A 14900-nucleotide genomic window follows, 5' to 3' on the forward strand; every position below is an offset into this window, starting at 1 on the left:
TTTTAACTGACATGCATGCAGTAGTGTATGCACTTTCAAAGATTGATGGATAGGTTTGTACCCAAAGATTTGTTTATGTTCACAATTGTGTGTCCATGCTGTGCTACTTTTTCTTGTCTCCCAAAACCTTTCCCAAAAACCCCCGTACCCATCCATTTTTCAAACCCTAACCCTCTTCCCCCGGGCTGTGTGGTTTTGATTGATGTGTGACTAAATTACAGCAATAAATCCACACACTTGCTGGGGAGGATAAGGTGTTAGCAACAGGCTGGTGAAGAAATCCGAGGATATATTCTTACTCTGCTTGACAAAGACCCATGGCTAATGTCAAAGAACTTCAACCGAATTAGTTATACTTTAACATTTGTTAGGCTACAATGTGGCACTGTTCTAGTGTACTTCTGTCACCTGATATATTCTGTATTGTACCTTTGTATTGCTCAGGAGGACAAACCAGATTTCATTTTCTTTTTTTTCATAGGCAAGCAACTGCCACTGTGTCACACCACTAGTACCACCGCTATGAGGAAATTTTATCCGCCCAGGATTGCCAACCTTATTTGCTGTTTCCCGTGGAGCCAGCCCTGGGCCTAGCCCTACTTGCAAACAGAAATTACAGGTAAGATAGGCGTTTGGTTGGAGGTAGTATAATGGAGTATTAGGAGAGACGAGAGATTTGATTGACGGTAGTACTACTAAAGTCCTAGGACTATTCAGGAAAACAAACTTACTGTTATGTTAAACCCCCACCCACCAGACTCAAAAGCAGTAAAAAACAGGTATGGTCAGATAAAGTTTCAAAAAGTATATTTTTATAGCCCTAACAAAAGAATCTCCCGCAAGACCCTCCCTAACCCCAACGATTGTCCTTCAAAAGTCCCCAAAAATCACAACTCCCAATTCCCACCCCCCAAAAGTCTCTAAAAAAGGGGCAAGGGACACTATGGCAGGGTGCTGTTGGAATTAGCAGCCAGGGCATCATGCTCCTTGCGGAGGGTGGCAAGTACGAAGCAGAGGCCCTCCACCACGTTCTTATAATTATGGACCTCCTGCTCCAGGTAGGACAGTCTGAGGGATAAGCGGCGCCGGTGTGCCTTGCAAATCCTGTGAGGGGCAGCTGCTTTCTTTGCTGCTGGGCGGTGGCGTTTGGCTTTGGTAGCCCGGCTCCGTACCGCTGGAGCACTGCGCTGGCTGGCAGCACGCACGGAGGAGGATGCAGCTGTCCCAGTGGACGTTGTTGTTGTACCAGACTGCGTCTCCTCCTCCTCCAGGGCCACCAGCCGCCGATATTCAGCAACAGTGGCATCCAGCCTCCGTTGCCGGGCCATTCGAGCCAGCTCCTTCCTCCTTGATGGTGTCTTGGATTTGGAAGGAGCAACTACATGAAAAAAGAAAGACATAGTCTGTAACCAATGCTCCTTAAGATTAACACAAAATGATTGAGCAGAAAGTTGTCACAGTACAAGTAGCATATTGAAAGCACAGTGCATAACTATTGAGGACAGTATCTATGTAACCTCCGACTTCTTCATCCTTGCTCTAACATTAGTGGGAGTTTAAGGAACAAATTCTACGAGCACTATGGACTTCTATTACAGTCGACTATGACAGTACACCACTCTTATTCTTCTTCTTCTCTCTTGTTTAGGAAAATTGGTACGTTATCTTATGCAAGCCGCCATAATGCCAGCGCAGTGAACTTGCACCCGAGAAAAACAGACGCACACCATGGTGAGTGAGACAGACTTGCGTTACTGTACCGGTCCAGTACATGCAGGTGGTGAAGCTCTTACTTTTCTATTACGGGTGGCACTGAGAATACTCTGTTAAAAGGGCTACTGCTTAATTAATTTAGCTTTCACCCTACAGTGCAAATGAGTATTAGAAAAGGAAAATGAAGAAGCTAAATTATCTGATTATCTATCACTTCACATGGGATGTATTTGATGACATATGGGATGACTTTAGGTGCTTTGCTTATTATTGAGTGAACAGTGATACCCCCACACATGAATGACGTACTACTACTAAACTAAAGTTATTAAGGGAGGTAGGGAGTGTCCACCGTAATAACTGGATATATGCTGTGCTTGCAGTTGCAATACAAACTACTGCTACTATTCATGGTAGTCTTTGGACAACGTTACAACTTCTTTTCCTTGCCTTTCCTACACTGGAACGGACGTGCGGGTGCGGTGTTACATGCTCTTCAAAGTAACACTTAGTTCATCCAGTGACCGTCTACTCTCTCTAGATTCACATATGCTATCTAAGAGTCAGATAGTACCATGAATGATCCAGGCATCCATCCATTCAAAGTATATTGCACACATACAGTTTCTGTCTCACCCACCCAGGCTGTTCTCCTTCCACCCATCCTTGCTTCATCATTCACCCAGCCATGCACCATACCATTTTCTTACCTTCCCAGCCACCTCGGGGACCAAGCAAACACATATCATTCTTCTTTGCCAGTCATCATTACATTTCTCGTGCTTCCACACTTACTTACACCCTTCTTTCGCTTTTCGTTCATCCCATCCATCAAGTTCACCTCAGATCTGATTGGGATTCTTCTCGCCAAAAACTTCACAGCTAAGTCGAAGTACATTTAGAGGAGGCTACTACCTGCTTTTTTTTATAATACACCCGTGCAGAAAGCACACTCTGCAGTCTTCAATCTCAATGACAAAGGAATGTATAGCTTACCTCTGCCCGCCACCACCGTGTGAACCCTCACAGGCATGTCCTTGTCCGGCACTTGCACCGCCTCCTCCCCAGAGTTGTCCTCCTCGTCCAATGCCACCACCACCTCCGCGCTGGCCCCGTCTCCAGATGTTCCACCTACAAAGTACATTTAATAATGTTAGAATACACCACTCACTACTATATAATATTTGGTCTAGGAGGAAGAAAGAAATGTGAAAAAAAGTGTACAATTTAATAATTTTTGACTGTGTACTCTAGAGTAAAAATGTCCCTTTTTCCAGGGAAGGCTGTTGTCTTGCTGCACTTTTTGGCACAACTGATGAATGTTTGCTTTTTACTTTTTAACACGCACCACTTTTTCTCCTAACAGACAGAACCTTGACTTCTAAGAACACGAGCAGGATCAAGTTCAAACCAGGTGAGAGCTCGGCTCGACCACAAGAAATGTGTCCAATTAATCGTCAGCACAAAGCACTTTTCCATTTTCAGTTACACGTTCACTTTCATGACAAACCTGAATTTAATAAATGTGTTTACTTTTAATAAAGCTTTTAAACTTAAGTAGACTCTGTGGTTTTTGGTCCTCCAGACTAGAGTGGATGAGCTAAAGGTTTTCGAATTTTTGCAAGCATGAGTCCGTGCCTCTGCCATCGGTGACTTTGGGAGCTAAATGACTCTGCCACACTATCTAGTCAGTAAGGAGATTGGGGGTTCAACTACAAAGTCTGTTATCACTGAGGTATGTGGAAAGTCTAACAGTTACAGCACCTATTATAATTGATAAGCTAAGCGATGCATTATTTAGTGTCCATAGTTCTGTTTGTGCAGATTTGTCCCTGCAACAGTAGTAGAATGGATTGTCCTCCTATCCAAACCAAAAGTAAAGTAGTATCTTATTATTTCTTGGTGGTGGTCATTCACCTTTTTATTGTTGGCAATGGTCAAAGCATAAACATTTAGAATACTTGAAAAGACATTATGGACAATCCCAGAGGACTACACTCAGTGCATACAGCTATTGCTGACTAGAATGGGAGTCCAATGGAAATGCCAAATGTGCAATCTTAGTTAGCTACACAGACAGACTAATAAGAATAATCTAGTAATACCACACGGAGTCATAGTCGAGGCAGGATAAGAATTTAGATCCTGTCTACAAGAAGATCAAAGACGATTTAGAAAAAATCGAATGAGGAACGCTAGGAAAAAATAAGTACTCTATATTAAAATTAAAACTTACTGGGGCCAGCAAAGGAGCCCTCGACTGCCCGGTCCTGGCCTGCATCGACAACAGCACCCTCCTCCTCCTCCTCCTGTGTCCTCCTCTTGCCCCTGGGGGAAGCTGATGTACAACATGAAAGAAAGAAAAACAGAAAACATGGATGATATTTCTCAACCAAATCAAACATTTAAAAAAGAACTAACAAAGTAACAAAATATTTTTGCGAAATAGCAAATAGGGAACGACTCCACGGGATATATTATTGACCAATCTCATGTGGTCGACTACGTCATTACTTTAGTATTGCTTGATTTGCGGACCGTCGAATTGGAAACTACCCTATGTAACTCACTAAACAAAGTACTAAAAAGGTTTGCCTAGGATTGGCAGGCAGCAGTCCGCAGCACGCAAAGTGACAGCCAAAGTCCATCGTGATTGAAGATCAGCGACAACACTAAAGTTTCCTACTACATTCACCAGTCATTAAAATACTCAAACTATTAATCCACCACCACTATTTCTTCTTATCGCCATGTGTACAAAGGAAGGACTGGACTTGAGTCTGTAGGGGCTGATTTAGAAGGCCCTTGCGGCTCTTTTGCTCCATTGTTGCGTGACTTTTGTGACGCAGCGACAGCACAAAAGAGGCGCAATGGTGCGGCGTATATTAACAACGTGACGCATCTGGGAGATGCATCACGTTGTAAAGCCCTGCACCAATAGGGGTGTTCCGGCGCAAGGGAGGGCGTTCCTGCGCAGGAACGCATCCTAAAAGTGGCTGAGGGAAATCTACAAGATTTTAATCAGTCACTTTGAGGACAATGATGCGTGACTCAAACCCTGCGCCTGCTTGAAGCAGACGTACGGCTTGACGCAGCATTGGGGAGATAGGGCACCCCAGAGCATTGATGGAGCTGCCCCATCGTTGCGACGCAACTCCAGCAATGCGCCGCCTTTACGGCACAGATGCGTAACGCTTTGGTGACGTTTTGGGCCCATGGCGCGCCGCATTGTAAATACGGCGCACCATGGGTGATGGTGGCGTGACGCACAATTACTGGCGCATCCCTGCAACTTTGCAGGGATGCGCCGGTAATTAAAAATCTGAACCTTAGTGTGTAGCATTACGCAGTTCTTTCAACTACACTCATACATAATTTCACAGGCCAATGAAATGAACACAAAATCTAAAACAAATAAGCATAGTAGCAACACTACTGAGAAGAAGGAGAGCAGTGTACCTGAAATGCACAGAAGATTTTGAAATAAAATTTACCTACAATGTAATGAGCAGCATTATTGCTCTTGGTAAAAAACAAAAATTTGCAATATAATAACACAGCAGGAGAAAACATAGTAGTAAAGACATAGCTACTACTACTCACCAAGCCCGGGGATCTCAAGGCCAAGGAGGTCGAGCAGATCTCGCTCACGGGTCAGGACATCCGTCCAGCGGTGGGTGGCCTGGTTGTAGGTGCGCCAGACCCGAGAGTGGTGGTAAATGGCCTGGCACACCTTCTCCCACCGCTTCCGGCGCTCCCGGGCCCCGTACCCGGCACTGATCCTGCCGCCTCCCATGATGGTCCTGGGGAGGCGGCGCTGAACATAAAAAATGAGTTGGGCCACCTCCTCCAGGGTAAAGATCTCCCGTGGCATCACTAGCTCCCCCCTCAAACGCCCGCACGGGAGCCGGACACGGGGTGCGGGACCCTTCCCCTTCTCGGGATGCTTCCCGGCTCCCTTCACCATGGTCTGGGCGGAAAGGAATAAAGAAAATAGAATAGGGAAGAGAAGAAAAGAAAAGAGTTTACAAAAGTAGTTTAAAATTAACCAAAAGTAGCAGTAAACACAAAAATATAGGGCTAGAAAAATAGAGGGATAGATAATAAGTAAAATAGATAAAAAAAAACTTCAAACAAGCAAAGGATGGCAGAGATTGACAGAGGATAGAAAGACCATGCCCAGAACCATAGCAATGAATGAGAAACAAGATGGCCGCGCCCGTTCACGACCGCGCGGGTAAGTTCGCGCGAGATTTTCCTTGCGAACACGCGCAAGACTGTACTGGCAAGCCGCGGACTATGCGAGATTACACGTCGCGCCCGGAAACGGAAATACGTCAGGCAAACAAGATGGCTGCGCCCTTGAACGACCGCGAGGGTAACTTCGCGTCTTGCGCTACGAGCGGCTCGCAAAAACGCACAAAACCTTGCCAACTAACACGCCGCAAAAAAAACAAATTGCATATTCGCACGAATTTGCGGCTTCCGAATCCGATCTCGCGCGTGTTCGCACCCCGCGAACCCCGCGAAATTGCAGAAAAACGAGTTTTTCAAAACTGAAAGCACTCGGCAGGGGCAAGAGTTCAAACTCATCATTAGTAACAATTCCCGGTAGTGCTTCCTGACTGGGGCCCCTCCAGAATTCAGTTGCTAGTTGCAACAATTGTATGACCCTGCTCTGACCCTCACAGCAGGCTCATACAATAGCTACAAGTAGGCCACAAAGAAGGTCCTGACTCCTGGGGAAAAAAAATGCACTGCAACAGAAAGCAAAATTACAGATAAGGAAGCAGGTGCCAGACTGGAATTTTAAAACAGTGACACATTAATAAACTAACCCCAAATTAATTCATCTCAGTTGAAGCAGGGCTGGTGTGCTTGCTTCCCCCCCCCATAATCTACAGTAATGATGAACCAGAGGGTGGCATTGATGTAACAGAGGGTTGCAGTGGTGAAACAGAGGGTGCTGGGAACCTGTGACGATGAACCAGACGTAGAAACAACATAATTCGCGACCGTTGCGCGACGAAATGTAAGTTCGCAATTGCGAACTGGTACGAAACCCTCGCGAACTGGCAGAAATCCTTGCGAACACAAAAAAAAAAAAATCCGCAAATTCGCAAGAATTCGCGGATTTTGCGGATTGCGAGTTCGCAAATCCGCAAAATTCGCGAACGCGAGATTCGCAAAATTCGCCCATACTTAATCTTTAGCATCTGGCCATAGCAGTCCTGCCTTAAACTGCAACAATTTATAGAAATGCCCTAGTGTTATTGCTGGGTAACTAACTGTCTATCCTCGGATGTAGAACTCGTAATTCCTAAAACTAAACATACCAGAGACGAGCATCTCATATTTTCATGAACATATCTTTCTATGAATAGGATAACTACCTCAGACTTTGCTACCATGCACTCCGTAGAACATTTGACATGTTTTACTCAAAAGCAATTATTATGCCTTCATATCCTCTGATTCCTAAATGTACAACTCTTGCAGCCATTGTCGAACTCTGAAAACCTTACAAAGTATCGCTTCACCTCACATATGCACAGTTATGTTTAGGTGATGGTTAAAGAGGCCCATTCTGCACTTTCTTTTATTTTTTTAATCAAGTTCCAGCCTCTGACTCAATGGAACTCTTTTCTTTACTAATCTGTGTAGAAGTGTAGTTCCTGAAGCTTCGCGTTGCTTATGTTCAATGGCACAGGGCCCAGATTCTGTCACAGGATGTGACATGTCCAGGACCACTCTGAGTCCCTAACCCAACTGGACTTCCATCTGCTGTGCGGCTCCAAGGTGCTTCTAAAAATAGACTTCAACTGCAGCGCGCGGCTGACGGCAGCAATTCATGAGAGACACAGCCCAAGGAAAACAATTAACAGCTCCTCTGTCTTGTGATTAGTCTGGGCGCGGGGGCGCAGACCAGCAAGACTGCCCACCATATTCCTGTAAAATATTGAGATGAATATTAAAGCAATTAACCAAGTGCACCTACTTAAAAAAAACAACTATCCTAGCTAAAGTCTATAAACGTGCAACATTTGTAGCCAAAGGGAATACATCCCATTAATCAATCAATTATTTATTGTTTAGGCATTAAGCCATTCAATCACACTTAAAAGTTTACGCATTAAAAATGAGTTCATCAATAATAACATACCATTATTTGCAAGCTGCAGTTAAAAGCTAAGCTGATTAAATCTATACAGTTCAAACTAAAAACATTTAAAAGTAACAACATCCTCCCTCTATATACATGATTTGCATTATCGCATTCTACTACTTAACTTTCCTCGACCAATTTAATTTTGACCGTTCACTCTAGCAGCATGTACCCTTTTACCCTGGTTAGAGTACATGCAAATGATCAATTACAAATTTTGGACCAGATGTACGATCATTGAATTTTGTGCCTCGCAAATAGCGACAAAATTGCGAGTCGCAAAATTCAATGTACAACAGTGTCTCAGACACTGTTTGCGATTCCCAATGGGGTCGCAAATTGCATGCCTCATGCATAATAAGGAGGCTGTCGCAATTTGCGACCCCATTGGGAATGGCTGGCACTCCCAGGTATGGTGGCCTGCTGGGGTCAGCAGACCTACATGTCTGGGACTGCTTTGCCAATATTGCAGTTTTGTTTTTTAAATGCAGCCCGTTTTCCTTTTCAGTTTAATTTTTTAAGGGCAGGCAGTGGTCCCTGTGACCACTGCCTGGCCTTGAAAAATATTTGTGCATCCATTCACATAGGGGAAGGGGTTCCCTGGGGAACCCTTCCCATTTACAAATGGTTTACCACCTACTTGAAGTAGGGGGTAAACTGCGAGCAAAACACTGATACATGGCATTTGCACTCGCTACTAGGAAGGGACCCTATTTTGTGAGTTGCTAATAGATTAGCAACTCGCAAAATAGGGTTAGTACATTGTGCATCTGTTTTTTGCGTCCGCAAACGGGCAAATTGTCACTTTGCAACCACAAGAAAGCGTCGTACATCTGGCCCAAAATTCCATAAAGAGCATATGTCCAGGGGCGGCCTTAGGCATGTGCAAGCTGTGGACCTGCACAGGGCCGCCAAACCCCAGTATATATCCTTAATATATTAATCCTTTGAGGATGGATACATATTTGAGTGGAGGCCCATGGCAGGGATTTGGCGGCCTCCGGCTCTGTTCCACTTCCAAACACCCTGACCCCCCCTCCACCCCCTCTTCACTGGCCTCCGCGCTCCTCCCCGCCCGGACCCCCTCTTCCGGGGCACCCTACCTATGCTCCCTGCCCAAGGCCGCCATGAGCCTAGAGCCGCCCCTGATATGTTGAATCTCATATAGCTCTAATCCGTGTAGTGTTAATAGTAATCTAAAAGTTTTATCGACAATGCAGTCTTTGACTATAGTACACAAATCCTATGTACTTTGAAACATGAAAATCCAAGTGCTGATACCCTAAAGTGCATATGTCAAATAAAGCGCAGTTTGAGTCATAGTGACGATGACAATAGTTTAAATTGTTAGCAGGATTGCTATATTTAGCTGTAATAAACCAATCCTATGGACACGAGGGTATTGAAGTGCAGACTCAAATACAATATATAAAACCCCACCCACCCATCAAATGTATATTCTATAAGTCACATGCCTCTCAATTCATCTCTCGACTCCAGAGGGACTATACATTAATGTGAGGCTAGTTAAAACCTCTCGTACATGAGGCCAAGCTGCCCAGAGATATGAAGCTACTGGTTAAAAACGAATTTCATGATCGGTCCTAAAGCAGAAAGCTTGGGCAGAGTAAGTGGAGCCAACATCATAACATCTAAACTTGGGCATCAACCATCTTTTGTGAGGAGTGATACATTTTGTGCAAAAAGGCAAAAGGTGCCAAACGTTATCTTTCCCCTTGTGCACAAAGTCACACAATTTGTTTCTTCTCTGAAGTCTGGCACTTCTAGCAAGGTAATCCCTGGAAGGAAACATTCCTGATCTGTATTTAATATACAATGTACACTTCAATTCTGGGTAGGTTTGGTCCAGATAGGACTTCCAACCAGAGTCCACTCTACTCCCAAAGTAATCACTCAATATGCTGACTGATTTTAGCATAGCTACCTTTGATTCCCAACTAAGGGGCAGATTTATAAGCCCCTTGCGCTGCCAGTACGTCACTATTTGTGACGCACTGGCAGCGCATTTCTTTCCCCCATATTTACAAGGACAGGAAAAGCCATCCTGCGTGGCTTTTCCTGTCCTTGCAAATATTGCCCGTTCACACGCAGCACATTGCGTGAAAGATGGGTGTTGCTGTGGGTGTTCCCACGCAACACCCATGGAACCAGACAGATTTCCAGATTTAAAAGAAATCGTAAACCTGGAAATACGTCATTTTGCTACGCCACCCTAGGGATGGCATAGCCATGCACAGCGAGGAGAAATGTTTCCACTTCTCCTCGTTTTTTCCTCTTTCAATGCGTGCTGCATTCTACAGCACGCATTGAAAGAGGAAAATACCTGTAGTGATTGTCCTGAATCTTCCAGCGCTGATTGGACGCAGAGATTATTGCTACAATCTAAAGGTGGATTACGGGGACGCACCGTAGTTTCGGTATCATGAGGAAATGTTCCTACGAATGCCATATTAAAACCGAGTTGTCATATTGAATTACCAAGTATACGGGGACACTTTGAACGCCGGTCCAATGAGGAAATGTTTTTATAACTGCCAATTAAAATTGAACCTCGGCATTCCTTCACCTAATAAAAGGTTACAACTATCTACAGGACCGACTGACTAGCGGTACCTCTTTGATTTTATCCTTTTCACTCATGTCGTTTTGGGTGGAGCTGGGCAATAATTAAGATATCCGGACCTTAATGAAAACACAAGTTCCTTACTAGATGTATACTGCTGATTAATCCATTACTCGAGAAGGAGAAATAATGAATCTGTGGTGACTGTACACCATTAAGGGTGCCATTTTATCCATTTGACTGATTCGTCAAGTACCCTAACACAATCAGAGTCTTTAAGTGACTGTCACCTTAAAACTAGAGGTTGTTCGGAAGACAGAGGGGTAATATACACATTGTCCTGAAGAAGGTGGTTTTATTCTACTTTGGTACCACAGAAACGCGTCAACGCTTATCCTTGTGGGGTTACATCCAAGGAACAAAAAGTATTGATAGTAAAAAATTAAATGTTTCCAATATTGTTATTTTTTTATTTTATTTTTATAACTCTGTTTTTAATAACAAGGGAATTTCAGGTCACCACAGTACAGATAAAGATTTGTCACCATCGTACAATTTTGTTAATAGATTAAAAAAACATTTGATAGTACTATACACACAGCAGAGATATGTCTAGGAAGAATGTGAGAGTCAAGGTGATAATGGTTCATCAAGGGAGGAGAGAGCAGGAGGTTCACAAATATTGCCACGGTACACATTCCATTTGCCAATACTGTTATTGATTCTTTTGGACTAACCAATGTTGATGACCAATTTGTATGTCCGTATTTTTATCTCTCTTTGGATGTCCTTTATTACATTTTGTATTGTTGTTTGACATATCATTTATTTTTTACTATTGTAAATAATTATGTGATGTACATTCTGATTATATTTTAATTAATTAAAAACAATTATTTTATATACAAATTCCAGTTTTTTCCTTTTCTAGACTGGTGATGTATTATGGTGTGATTGTCTATATTAACCAAGTGTGCATAGGAATTTATTAGACCATTGTCAAAAGTAGCTGTCTTTTTTGAATAGTGATTTTTTTGTGCAGGAAGGTGCCGTTTATTGCACAAAAACAATCTCCCCATGATGCAGGCAGCTGTTTGTGCGCCAGCGCAGGGGAAAGTACAGGAATGCGACATATCATTATAGATATGTTGCATTTCTGTGCTCTGAAAGTGCCTCAGCGTGGTACAGCCAAAGGGCTTGCGGTGCCGCGCTGAGGCTTGTAGACCTGCCCCTTAGTTTCTATCGGTCTTTCACAAGCTCAGTGGTATCTTGTCCAATCTTACTCAAATTTGCCCTTGGGCTCCCAGGTTGCATTTCTATAAAAAAATTCCTTATGCGCACCAACCATTTTCTTTGACTGGGACCACCACATCTAGAAACATCCTCCAGGGGCTGCAAGTATATGGTGACCTTATGATTCCTTACCAGCACAACCCAGTACAGTACCGGTTTTATTACTGCCAGATCCAGACCCAAGTTCCATAAAGAGTGCTAGCAAGGGAGTACTTAATCCCAACTTTAACAGAGCCCTCAAAAAGGTATTTGCTACCTCTTGCAATTAATTAAGATTACCATAACCTCAGAGCTCAGCCCCATAGATTGCTGCTCCTTATACTTTGAATGTATGTATGTGGAGTATGGTGCTAATACTATGTGCACGCTTTTTTCCAAAATTGTAATTCCTCCCCAAAAGACTGTTATAAGGTTGTTCTGGGGGGCGTGGCCACCTGGATCAAGATAGTGGACACTCTTACCTGAGCTCCCAGCCAAACCGCTCTGGCAAAGCCTTGGTTCTGGCCTTCAAAGCCCTGTATGGTATGGGGGCACTTTACACACGTAAAAGAATTTCATTCTATACCCCCGGCAGACCTCTTAGGTCTGCTTCTCAACATCTGGTGGTAACTCCTAAATGTGTTGTGGGGGTCGCTCCTTTCAGGTTCTGGTGGCCAGGTCCTGGAATAGGCTCCCTTTACCGCTTAGGCAAACAACTAATATTCTAGTTTTTAGAAAGCAACTGAAAACCTGGCTGTTTCAACAAGCAGGCTGATCACCTCACTCGTAGGGCCCCCTCTCTCTTTCACGGACTGTGTCTATGCAGCTTTCTTTTGTCTCAGCGCCGGGACACTCTTTGAGTAGCTGTGCGCTCTATAAATCCGCCTTTAACACAACATAACATAACATAATCCTTGGTGATGGCAGCACCCAGGAGGGCATCCATCTGCACCAGCACCCCCAGAAGGGGTGATCTGGACCCCCGCTGGCTGCCATGACACTCGGTGAGCTCGGCCGTGCCACGGCTTCCAGCTCCTGCATCGGAGGGCAGGACCACTTCAGCCAAGGTCCACAACCACAGTCCTATTTTCTTTGAGATGGCGGGCCCCATGGGGAATCACGTGAGGCGCTGCTTTGCCCCTGGACTGAGTGCATGCCTGGGGTGACCAAAGCACTCTGAGGGGGATAATTACCTGCCAATCCCGGCCCTCACATTCGCGCCTGGCCTGTGGAGTGTACGAGGTCCTGGCTCATGATTCAGAGGACAGGATCTTCCTAATACAACTTGGAACTGCAATCGCTGAGGTGGAAACCCCAGGGAGAATCATGTTAGGCACCGTGAACCCTTAGACAGAGCACATGTCTGGAGGAACAAGGGGCTCCTAAGAGACTTGATTTGTCTCCAAGGACCCCCGCGTATTGTTCAAAGCACGGGCCCTTCCTAGCACACGGGCAGCTACCATACCTTTCCCTTAGGGGACGGAAAGCAGTCTAGGGCCCCTCTGAGTGGGTCAAGCTGGTGTTTCATATGCACATATATATTTACGCAAACCAAGCTGTGGCCCGTCTCCCCCCCTGCTTGAAACTTCCTGGTGGCGGTCACCTGGACGTTATGGCTGGGGTCTGCTGCATCTTGAGTGACAACTCCTGTCTCGAACCCCTACACAGCGACGCACACCTTGCGCAGCTTCTGGAGGCCCATGGATCCTGCTTGCTGGCAAACAAAGGAAGAGCCTATAACTACTACCTTGAGGGGAAACACCCCGCAGGGGACCATTGGATACACTTGGAGGCAACCCTCCCGGTCTGACTCCACTTGCTCCTGGCTGCAGACACTTGCGGTGGCACTGAGGACTCCTATTGCCATCCTGTGCTGACTTGGGGCCCCCCTTCATGACACTCGGTCCTCGATTTACCAATGGAAAAACATCATATGTTACCGTTCATTGTGAGCCCCCTGGCCCCTAAGCATGGGACTCTATTTGCATTACAATGCTGGGTGATGTGTGGCAGGGCATGACCATGTGCATTTTTCAGCACAGACACAAATCACAATTCTACCACTTTCTGCAGTTGTGACATGCCCTCGAGGCCTCTCTAGACTTCTTAGAGCCCCTCCCTCAATTTGATCCCCTTGAAGGACATCTGATTGACTCAAACCTTGTTGAGAAGGGCGTGTCCCGTCTCAATTGCGCATTGATGAAGAATGCTCCAGATCCCGTGACTACCCTCAGGGAGCGCTGGGAGGGACACCTGGGCCCTGTAGATGACGGAGACTGAGATGAGGCAAAAGTGGCCCCCAGATCCCTGGCAATATCGAAGAGGCTCTGCCTCATCCAAATAAAATATTTGCACCGCATCTACTACAGCCCCTCACGAATACACCGGAAGGTGTAGGAGGATATCACTACTGTTGGCGGTGCTTCTTTTTCAGTATGGTTTGGGACTGTCCTGTTATCTAAAAATACTGGTCATACATTTGCGCTACCCTCCCCCATGTCATACAGAGAAAAGTTCCCTTGGACCCAACGCTTTTTCTATTGGGCCTCTTAGACACCTTTGGGCTGGGGAGCCGCGGCACTTGGCTGCTGGTTGGTGTGGGATTCATTATTGATACAAGGGACATTGCTCTGCACTGGCAATATCAACAAGCTCTGCCCTTTCTTGAATGGAGAAGGAGGATGGACTTTGCTGCCATGGTAGAGAAATATGTTTACAAATCCAGGGGATGCCTGAAAAAGTATGATAGGATATGGGGAGTCTGGTTGTTCTACTCAGAATAGTTGTTTCCCGTGAAATGATCCTTCTGATGTACAATTTTCCCTTGCTGATTATTGTATGTTCGCAACAATAGACTTATTACAGCTATACTTTACTGTTTTTATACTTTGAGTTTTCTTTCTGGTTTCTTTATAAATACATTCACATATAAAAAACTATTACATCATTCTGGTGTTCGTCATTTGAGCCTTTCAGCTGAGTTTCTCAGTAAACCGTATCCCGAGATAATCGTAGAACCTTACATGCTTAGTGATATTTGGGCACATGCATCAAAAATCGGTAAAACAAGTCCTTATTTGCGATAAATAAGGAATCGCAAATAAGAAATTGCTTTCCGCGATGCATCGAAAGATTCGGTATTTATTACCGAATCGCTAAAAATCG

At 44.8% G+C, this 14900-nt stretch overlaps 1 protein-coding gene across 1 annotated transcript in view; it reads left to right on the forward strand.

Annotated features, from left to right (window-relative positions):
• Positions 1-14900, forward strand: part of DRP2 (dystrophin related protein 2) — a 1191281-nt gene that overhangs the window by 344692 nt on the left and 831689 nt on the right. The gene's annotated exons all lie outside the window — the stretch shown is intronic.

Source organism: Lissotriton vulgaris, chromosome 4_1 (genome assembly GCF_964263255.1).
Source record: "Lissotriton vulgaris chromosome 4_1, aLisVul1.2, whole genome shotgun sequence".
Taxonomy (NCBI): Eukaryota; Metazoa; Chordata; class Amphibia; order Caudata; family Salamandridae; genus Lissotriton; species Lissotriton vulgaris.